We start from the raw sequence: 8,691 nt of genomic DNA on the forward strand, positions 1-8,691 counted from the left end.
TTATTCACGTAATCGAAATATCTAGTGGGCAGGCGGCTAACAGCCCAGAACCGGTCCTTGACAGAGTTGTAATCTTATATGTGTGCAGCTTTCACCCAAGGTCGTAGGCTTCCACCGGCTACACCGGGTGAGGTTGGTGTTCTGTAAAGCGCATGCGCAAATCTTGCTTTTCGTAATCTGAAAATACAGGAGATTACACTCCGTCACTAATATTCTAATATACAATAGCAATTTTTTTTTTGTTTTTTTCCACGTGTAGTATAGAAAATTATAATAAGATACATAATGCGGTTATAATAAAATATTGTGCGATTATTTTCATATAATTAAAATTAATATTTATTTATTTATTAGAGAATACGAGGGAAGCGGCGCTTCCAACGCTTCTAATGACGGCACGCCACTGGTAAAATCTAAGTGACTCGTACAACATGGAATTCATATAAAACGGAATTATGAACAGTGTTATAGGGGGGTCGACTGTATTTATTAATTCATTTTTTTGTTTTTCTCTTTCTTCTGCTTTGGATATTCTGTTCCAAATCTTTGATAGTGCTGTTATAAAAATATTTCTTTTTGTTGTAATGGGGCTATACGACTTATAATTAAGGATTTTGTCTACATTGCTGCTTTTTTTGTAAGGTTTTATAAAACCTTACAAAAAACACGACTTGGGATATTGTGATTTAATTCAAGGCACTATAGAAACCGGAAACAGCCCACCAATTTATCGTGCTCCTTATCGCATTCCCTATTCCCAGCGGGGATTAATGGATAATCTAGTGGGAGATATGGTGAAGAGCGGAGTAGTCGAACCGTCCAGCTCCCCGTGGTCTGCACCCAGCTTTTTGGCGAAGAAGCGTGATGGAAATTGGAGATTTTTGGTAAACTTTAGGCAATTAAATAAGCTAACTAAATAGATCCCTACTCTTTACCCCTCATCCAAGAGTCATTAAGCTTACTTGGAAAAGCGAGATATTTCTCGACAATGGACACTTTAAGTGGATATTGGCAGCTACCCCTGAGCCCCGACGTGAAGGAAAAAACCGGATTCAGTACCCCGACTGGGCATTACCAATTCAACCGGATGGCTATAGGATTTGCAATGCGGCTGCAACCTTTCAAAGACTTGCAGATTTGATATTAATTAACTGGTCTAAAACATAAGATTTGCTTAGTCTATACGGACGATATCATGGTGTTTAGTTCTGACGTTAATTCGCACTAAGAACGCTTAGAACTCGTCTTTTAACGCCTAGCAAAGGCCGGAAATGCAGTTTTTTGAAGCAACAGGTAAAATTTTTGGGACACGAAATCTCGGAAGAAGGGATTCGACCCGACCTTTCGAAGATCGAATGCGTGAAGAATTTCCCTCTACCACGCAATGAACGTGATGTAAGGGCCTTTTTAGGATTAACAGGATACTATAGAAGACACATCTTTCAGTATGCAAAAATATTTAAGCCTTTGTCAGACCTGCTGAAGATAGATAACAAATTTTGCTGGACCGAAGAACACGAAGAGAGGTTTGAGAGACTAAAGGAAATTTTGGTGTCCGCTCCCCTTTTGCGATCATCAGATTTTGATAGTCCCTTTATTTTGGCGACTGACGCGTCAAACACTGCAATTGGAGCCATATCATTGCAGGAAGAGGAGCGAGGTGAATCCCTGTAGCCTACGCTAGTCGATTACTCAAGGATGCCGAAAGAAATTATAGTACGATTGAGAAGGAATGTTTGGCAGTAATTTGGGGAATAAAATATTTTAGGCCTTATCTATATGGTAGAAAATTCAAGATAATAAGTGACCACAGGTGGCTTATCAATGTCAAAGACGAAAGTTCAAGGTTGAGTCGTTGGAATTTGGCATTACAAGAATACCAGTTCGAGATCATACACCTTCGGGGAAAGCATACGCTAATGCGGACGCATTAAGTCCAGTACCTATAGCCTAATAAACAAGATGCTTCCAATGTATAGTAAAGCTCAGATTCGGGAACAACAATTAGAAGATCCTTTTTATAAAGAAATTAGACGACGTCTAGCAGAAAACGCATCACTGCAAGAACAAAGTCTGAACAAGATAGTAGTGAATTTTATCTAGGTGCGGATCAAACATTATATCACAGGAAGACGAACACACACACACAGATGACATGTGATCTTCGGACTTACACTCAACACATCCACCTGTGTCGGATGTAGCTGTGAAGTAGCTTCTACATCTACATTCTGAGCGTGACAGATGGATTGAACTACGTGTGGAATCCCTATTTGTGTTCCGAAGAACCTGAAAAGAAACGCGAATATATTCGATTTTAAACCCCATTTTTGGCTTTTTCCGAAAGAAATGAAATTTTGTGATTAGTATAAATTGCTCGATCTATAAAATGTAAAATTTTTGCGTATCGTCAAATGTAATTTAAATGTTAAAATCGGATCTAATATAACACAAAATGTTTGTAAACGCGGCACAAAAAAAATAAACCATCCCCTTGTGAGGGAGACGAATCTGACAAAACGCAGAGAAAACACCCATACCTCGCTGCAGGATGTCGAAAAAAGAGAAAAATGTAATATAGAATTTAAATGTAAAAATTAGAATTGTCGGAAAATTTTATACATTGTTAAAATTTTATTATTCGATGTAACTGCGATTGGTTGTTATCTGATCATTTGTAGAAACCTTTGGATATAGTCATGTGATGTTAAGGAAAACCAAAAGCGCGCAAGAAAAACAAATGAGAGAATAAACTGACAGCATACAACGCTGTCAGCTAAAATGTGGATACTCCACAGCGACATTTTAAAAATGGCGGAGAGCCCTGTGAGGCTTCGGAACTGGGTCGAAATTCACGCACAGAAAATGTTTTTAATTTCGTATGAAAAAGACATTAATAATAATAATTATTTTATATTGTAAAAAGAAACCATCCAACGCAAAATGAATATTTTATGCCCATATAAAGACATATCTGTAGAAATTTCTGAGAAAAAACGAATTTCTCAGAATGAAACAATAGATGAATTTGAGTGCTTAGATTGAACATCTTCGATAGGAATCAAATTGTCGGTCGGTGTTAACTCAGCCCGCGATCTAGGCTCCGATCTGGTTACAATTGGTAAAGAGGAGGGGGACCAATTAGAGAGCGGGGGGCAGATCGACATCTACCTAAGGGAATGTTCGATCTGGTACCAAGAAAAAACTTATAAAACCGCGCAAAAAAAGGATGTGATGTTCTCGGTTCGTAGTTCTTAGCCTTTGGTTCGCACAGTGGCGTGCCGTCATTGGAAGCGGTGGAAGCGCCGCTTCCCTTGTATTTTCTAAAAAATAAATACATATTAATTTTAATTATATAAAAATAATCGCACAATATTTAATTATAACCGCATTATATATCTTATTACAAATTTCTATACTACATGTGGAAAAAAAGATAAGATTGCTATTGTATATTCGAATATTAGTGGCGAGTGGAAGCGCTGTATTGTCAGCTTCAAAACAGCCAGATTCGCACATACGCTTTACAGAGCGCCTACCTCACTCGGTTTAGCAGGTGGAAGCCTAGGACAGTAGCGTAGCGTAGGGGGGCGGAAGGGACGGCCCGCCCCGGGCAGCGCTTTTTAGGGGGCCACAAAATTACGTTTTAGGGGCGGAAAAATTTGACAATAAATAATAATAATATCTTGTAAGAATTTGAACAAGTTTATTTCATATTTTTGCCCACCTACGATTCGGACCGATTGAAATGATCAGGTAATAGTGGGAATCCGACTCACCGTCCGGGTATATCGTGCGCAACCTGTCGACTTTTTTTTTCTTGTACGATTAATTCGTACTCATATACACCTCCAATATACAATAGGGCTAAGTCATCTATATTACTTGCGTTACTCCTAACCAAGTCTCCCTAGTCGCTAACTGTAACTGATTTAGAACCAGCATGCACTGCAAATTATTCTTCATTGCAAAATGATATACTCATGTGTCAGGAACTTCTGTTCGAACAAACCTCACCTGCCCTCAGGGTTGGCGATTTTAAAAAGGTGGCAACACTAGCACGGAATTTTTCATTACTTATTCTGTGACAAAACTGAATTTTAGTCTTTTAAATTGAGATACCTAAATAAGGGGGCGGCGAAATTTTCCTCCGCCACGGGCGGCTGACACCCACGCTACGCTACTGGTAGTATAGAAATTTGTAATAAGATACGTAATGCGGTTATAATAAAATATTGTGCGATTATTTTCATATAATTAAAATTAATATGTATTTATTTTTTAGAAAATACAAGGGAAGCGGCGCTTCCACCGCTTCCAATGACGGCACGCCACTGCATTTCTTAATCATTACCCCATATTGAGATATTAAACTAAATATACGCCAACACACACGCGGAATTTTTCCCGGCTGTTATGTATACGTAACAAGGGAAAGTACAATCGACCCCCTATAACACGGGTTCCTATAATTCGGATTCCTATATCACAGCGAAAAAATTGCGACAGTATTCGTACAAACATGCTAAGAAAACTCCTATAATTCGGTAAAACGTCATCGCCGACTCGTGTCGCGTCAGGACTGGTCGAATCTAGACCAATAGCGGATATTACACAAACCGTTGAGTTTAAACGTGCAGCGGACCTACTAAAAACCATTTATTATTTAACGTCCATAAAAATTATATTTACTGATGTCTCCAAAGTTAAGCGAATTTTTTGCAAGAAAAATAATTTATCAGGGGGCGAGCGCCATTCCATGACAAGCTCCACGACGAAAACAAGCTTAAGCAATGGCATAGTCGAACGGTGCACACTCGGTAAGTAATCCTACATTTTTTTTTTTTTTTATAGCATAGTTTATATGGATTATTCCCAAAAAGATATACATATTTTGGAAATGTTGAGTCGAATTAGTCTAGAATCGATTAATTTTATGGAAGAAACCTTTCAAACAGCCGTAGTCCGTAAACTGCATACGTGCAGGGCTGTGATTGGCTGGACTCGTAGAAAATGGATTCATAAAAATCGGAACGTATCTACCGTGTTATAGGGGGGTTGACTGTACTGAAATAGTGTCAAGTTTGATTCTCTGAGTTTTTGCAAATCTCCATGTTTCGACATTTCCTGAACCAAAAACGCCAAAAAAGTAAATTTCGTGAGTTTGTTTGTGGTTGACGAAATTTAACACGTTTGCTTGTGTACAGGGTGTATTAATGCTAACTTATTCAATTTTGGTGGATAAAGATCGAAGGAGTGAGAAGATGGAGAAGGTCGAGTCTCATCCCTCGAGTAGGATCGAACTTAATGAAGATTTTACTCATTATTCACATCTACATTTTTTTTCTTTTCTTTTTTTATAAAACACATCTCCATCCTCAAAACTACGCTTTATACCATTTTATAATAATTAAAAACATAGAGAACTTTTTAATAACAATATCTCGTAACAGGTGGCACCACACAAATTTTTATTTACTTATTATGATTAATTAAAGTTATTTTTTTAAATAAAATTTCACGATAGTCGGGAAAATTACGTAATTCGTTTTTGAATTTTTTATATTATTTCTTAATAAGTAAAATATAATTTCATTATCATAAAATAATTTATTGAAAAACTAATATTGTTTAAAAGATTAGCAGTCGAGCAAATTCAAAATTCGCGTTCTAGAATCTTCAGCCAAGCGTCATTTTTGAATTTCGTAACAGAATTCGATAGAAATTATGTCGGAAACATTAACCGAAACCACCGAATGGGGTTATTTGAAGGTAGAAAACTGGTGTCACGTCGGTATAGACACTCTTCAAGAGCAAACTTTGAAGAAATCTCTGAACACGGGCTACGAATTTAACATTCTTCTGGTTGGAAAATCGGGGTTAGGCAAGTCTACGCTGCTTAACTCTCTTTTTAAAGCTCGTGTCAGTCGTAAAAGTTGCTCGAAAGACGAAACTCAATCAGGAATCGACGGTTATGGCAAAACAACAGAAATTAAATCCGTTAGCCATCTTCTGGAGGAGAAAGGAGTTCGGTTACGTCTCACCGTTACAGACGCGCCAGGCTTTGGCGATCAGATTAACAACGAAAACTGCTGGCTCCCTATTGTAGAATACATACACGAGCAATACGAACGATATTTGGAAGAAGAAGAATGTGCAGATCGTAAGAAGACCATAGCAGATACGAGAGTTCACTGCTGCATCTACTTCGTTTCTCCCGGTCGCCGGCTGACTCCTCTAGATGTCGAATGCATGAAGAGATTGGGGAAAATCGTCAATCTCGTTCCCGTCATAGCAAAGAGTGACACCATGACGCCAGATGAGAAAATAGCCTTCAAGCAAGTTATTAGAAAAAGCTTAGAAGAGAACGGAATAGATATTTACCCCGTGAGAGATGATGAGATGATCAACGATGAAATAAGGTCCAAAATACCCTTTGCCGTAGTGGGGAGCGAGAAGGAGCACGAAATCAACGGAAATAAACTGTACGGACGGATGACTCGTTGGGGTTTCGTAGACATTGAAAACAAAGAGCATTCCGAATTTTCGCACCTCAGAGACATGCTAATAAAGACTCATATGATTGATATGATCGAGGTTACCAGATTATTTTTCTACGAAAAGTTTCGTCGAGATGCTCTTAACGCCAGAAGAACGAAAGATGTGGACGGCAAACAGGCAGTAGAGATGAAAGCTGCGGGTCGGAATATTGGCGAAAAATTAAGCTATTTTAGTAAGAAAAGATTAAGTGGAACGACCTCAAATAAGAGCATGGAAAGTGGCAGAGAGAGATCGGCCGGTGCAAACGATTCCGTTTCAATCATCGGCAAAGAAGCGGAAGGAACGGAATCTTTTATTAAAGAATCAAACACCGATGATGCTCTTTCTGACATTTCGACTAAAGTTTCTGAAAACGTGATCGACAATCGGATTAAAAAGGAAACGTTTGAAGAACGTACTTTAACTAAACAAAATTAAATTCGTTTCAAAATTTAAAATTTCTTCTTCAACACTATTTTTTCCTGTTATCGCAATTTTCATTGATATTTGAACTTAAGAAAGTTTCTAATTATTTGTCTTCAGTTTTTTTAAATTATAATATAAATACTTCAATCCTGAATTATAGAAAATATTCAAGTCAGTTTATTGTTAAATGAATAAAACTAAAAACTTCTGACAATATTGTATTAAAAATAAATTAAGCAATTCGTTTATAAATTCAAGAAATTTTAAATGAAATTTCACAATCTAAAATTTTATAAACACAAAAAAATCGAGATTTTATAAGACAATATGTTATTATTATTACATTGAAAAGCTTAAGATATGAGACAGCGCATTTTTTCGTGCATATATTGAGATTTTAAACGCATATAAATTCGACCTTACACATCACCGTATTTGCGATGAAACAAACTGAAACATGCTTATGTAAATGTATTTAATTTTACATTTTATGGGTATTTTACAATGGAAACTTTTCTGGCTTTTAGAAGACTTGTGTTGCACAAAATCTGCGAAAATCGTGAATACGCATGTTTACAGAACGATTTCAGGACAGTAACAAAACAAATCTTTTTAGTATTGTCAAACGTCGCAATTGTCATTTTATCTTTATTGGACATTTTATTGGTGGACATGTCTTTTAATAAATTCCATAACATGCGATAGAGGGCGATTTTTAGTTTTAGATATATTCTTTATATCTAGAAAATTTTTGTGATTTAATATCCGAACGAGCTAAATCAACTGAAATACGATACGCAAATAACGTCATACACTAAGCTAATACTAACATTTAGAATTATAACGTTTTGTTTCTTCGATATTTTTCATATTTACCGATCTCAAAGAACATAAAAACATAAATGACGTGCTGTGATTTATGTGTTACATGTGTACATCATTAATGTCAAAATCGTGTATCATTTACGGGTAAATCCCACTTCTCTCTGTGAAATGGGATTTACTGGACGGGTATGGCCGGGGAACGCTACGTTTCAGATCTCTTCGCCGACCAGTCCCATACCGGGCATTATGTTCGATCAGCAGACAACCCTGGTACACATTTCCAATACTCTGATAGCGGATCAATACGTCACACGAACTGTGAGGCGTACTGGTGCAGGCCGTATCCAACATGGTGTTCCAGCAAAACGCACGTCGCACGGCGAACTCTCGCCAGCTTGAATGGAATTCGTATCCTTCTCTGGCCGGCAGCCTCGCCGGATCTCTCTCCCGTCGAACACCTGTGGTATCTCGTTCTACAAGAGATACACAGGGAACCAACTCCACAAATCTACTCGATAAGCGTGCCGCGGTGGATGTAGCTTGGCAAGGGAATCAGTGTCTCTCCGTATAGCAGCTTGTATAGCTTCTCGTCGAGGCCAAATTCGTTACTGAACAAACAGTTGTCTGTCGCATATCTTTGCTGTTTTAATCATTTGCATATGTCTCTCACCGCTACCGGTTTTGCAACGTTCATATGGCTACGCGCAGTTCTTCGTAGTGTCGCGATTTCACTTTTGAGGAGTGTATTAAAATGACGTACTGAAAAGAACAATGAGATAAAAACAAAGTGAATAATTTCGAACGATGCCGTTTGGGGCAGCGCATCGAAGATCTCTAATTTTCTATCAGTTCTGTGCGAAGTTATTTAATCCGTGACTATAAAAGTAATCAGTAAATGGA

The 8,691-nt window shown here is 37.7% G+C and overlaps 1 pseudogene; it reads left to right on the plus strand.

The window, feature by feature from the left end:
- The first annotated feature begins 5,611 nt into the window (after positions 1-5,611).
- LOC111625024 lies at positions 5,612-7,198 on the plus strand (annotated as a pseudogene).
- The last annotated feature ends 1,493 nt before the right edge of the window (positions 7,199-8,691 follow it).

Source organism: Centruroides sculpturatus, unplaced genomic scaffold (assembly GCF_000671375.1).
Source record: "Centruroides sculpturatus isolate CEXI.00-Female unplaced genomic scaffold, Cexi_2.0 scaffold40, whole genome shotgun sequence".
NCBI lineage: Eukaryota > Metazoa > Arthropoda > Arachnida > Scorpiones > Buthidae > Centruroides > Centruroides sculpturatus.